Genomic DNA, 2,593 nt, shown 5'->3' with positions numbered 1-2,593 from the left:
AGGCGCTCAGCGCTCCCCCGCGGCCGAGCGCCTAAACTGCCAGGCGCGCCGTCCCGCCCCCGCTCGCCGGCTCCCAATCCGCGCCCGCCGCCGAGGTCTCCGCGCCGCCACTGGCCGAGGGGCCGGCCGGGGGCGGGACGCAGAGGAGGCGCGCAGGTTCGTCGGTCCGGGAGGGCCCAAGTGAGCCGCTCCCAGTTGAGTCTTCGCCAGGTGTGCCTCCCGCCGTCCCCGGTTTGGCACCCCCCAACCCGGGCGGGTCGGCTCGGGCCAGGTCACAGCTCACAACCCGCCCACCAGCTCGGGTTACAGCCCCACCCAGCCAACGCTCCCCAGGACCCCCGTTTCCCCCAAAATTGTCCCCCAATAACCGCAAGTGACCTGGGTGGACACTGCTCTCCTGTTGGTCACGGTTCTCTTTCGCTACAGACGGGGACGCTGGATTGCTTGATTCTTCGTCTTCAATGACCTTACACCTGTTAAACACTGCTGAAGTCACAACCTAACTCAGCCACTGCCCTGCTGGACGACTCCTACTTCCCGAAATCTGGGGTCCAGTCTGCCCTCAACAGTCTGATGTTACCTGTTGTGAGGCAGAAGAATAGGGACTGGAGGCAGGGAACATAAGGCCGATCCACGCTGACTTGTAGACCTAAATCAGATGAAAGCACCTCAGCAATGACAGGAATGCGAATGGCTTTGCAACTTCATTTCATCCTCGCCATTCACGCCCTTTACACTTAGTAACTTCATATTCATCCTCTCCATTTACACAGACCACACGCTCCAAGAAACATCCTCTCCATTTATACTTTGTAACTTCACATTCATCCTCTCCCTTTACATAGATCACACACCAAGTAACATCCTCTCCATTTGCAATAGGGCACATTCTGAGTAAATAACTCTAACTTCACTTCATTCTCTTCATTTACATAGAATATTCACCAAGTAACCAATGGGAAGCCTCTAGAATATTGAAACCCCAGAAAATTCTGTAAGCGGGGCTCTTGAGCCTCTACGTTCAAGCACGTTCCCACACTGTGGGGTGAATTTTCATTCTCAATAAGTCCTCGCATTTGCTTTCCTTGCTTCGTTTGTGCGTTTCATCCAAGACGCCAGGTACGTGGACACCTTCTACCGGTAACAGTTGGAGCCAGCCCAGTTTATACCAATTCAACCACAACCTGACTGGGCACTTGTTTCCCAAACCTCATGTCTCTCCAACAGCCCAGGGTCCAGCTTCTCACACCTTGAATCACAAGTCATCTCAGCCACAACCCACCTAGATGCTTATGTCCTAAACCCAATGCCCAACTTTTACAAAAATCTAACACACCATTGTCGAGAGCCTCTTATTCATTCCAGAATAAACATTCGCTGTCCTTCCCCCCGCACCCCCCCCACCCGCCCACCGCCACTGTGTGTCATGCACTGCACTGGGCACTGAAAATAAAGTGAACGATACAGCAAAATCCCTGCCCTTGTGGAGCTGACATTCTGGTTGGGAACACGATACAATGCAATACAAATTGGTGAGACAATTTCAGACACTGATGAGTATGTGAAGAAACTAAAACAGCGTAGTGACGGAGGATGACTGAAGCCTGCTGGCTGAGATCGGATGTAGGGGTTTGGGAGCAGTACCTCTGGAGAGGTGATATTTGAGATGAGACCTGGAGAAGTAGGATAGAGCCAGATGAAAGATTTGGGGTGTGAGTCTGGCCAACATGGTGAAACTCCGTCTCTACTAACAAATATAAAAGTTAGCTGGATGTGGTGGCACGCACCTGTAATCCCAGCTACTCAGGAGGCTGAGGCAGGGAGAATTGCTTGAACCAGGGAGGCAGAGGTTGCAGTGAGCCAAGATCGCGCCATTGCACTCCAGCCAGAGCGAGCGAGACTCCATCTCAAAAAAAAAAAAAAGAAAGAAAAGAAAAAAAAAGACTTGAGGTGTGAGGCACATGAGCAAAAACCTTAAGGTAACAAAGAGCTTGGTGTGGTACAAGGAATCGGGGGACCAGGAGAGGAAATGGGAATGGGTAAGTGAGGGCAAGAGTGAGTAGGGTGATAGGAGTTGAGGTCAGGGAGGTGAGCAGAGGCTGGAGTATGTTGGGGCAGGAAGGGAGTGAGGGAGTGGTGAAGAGTTTGGATTTTTGTTTTTTTGTTGTTGTTGTTCTGTTTTTTTTTTTAGATGGAGTCTCACTCTGTCACCCAGGCTGGAGTGCAGTGGTGCGATCTCAGCTCACTGCAACCTCCACATCCCGGGTTCAGGCTATTCTCTGCCTCAGCCTCCCAAGTAACTGGGATTACAGGCATTCGCCACCATGCCTGACTAATTTTTTTGTATTTTTAGTAGAGACGGGGTTTCATCATGTTGGCCAGGCTGGTCTTGAACTCCTGACCTTGTGATGCACCTGTCCTGGCCTCCCAAAGTGCCGGGATTACAGGCGTCAGCCACCGCGCCCGGCCGAGAGTTTGGATTTCATATTAAAGGCAATGAGAAATCACTAATGCATTTCTCCTGAATCTTATTGAATGTTTTCATTTTTTTTCTTTTTTCTTTTTCTTTTCTTTTCTTTTTTTTTTTTTTTTT

Source organism: Rhinopithecus bieti, unplaced genomic scaffold, assembly GCF_001698545.2.
Source record: "Rhinopithecus bieti isolate Rb0 unplaced genomic scaffold, ASM169854v2 scaffold_11933, whole genome shotgun sequence".
NCBI classification, from domain to species: Eukaryota; Metazoa; Chordata; class Mammalia; order Primates; family Cercopithecidae; genus Rhinopithecus; species Rhinopithecus bieti.
The sequence above is the reverse complement of the archived record's forward strand: the minus strand, read 5'-3'. Positions refer to the sequence as shown.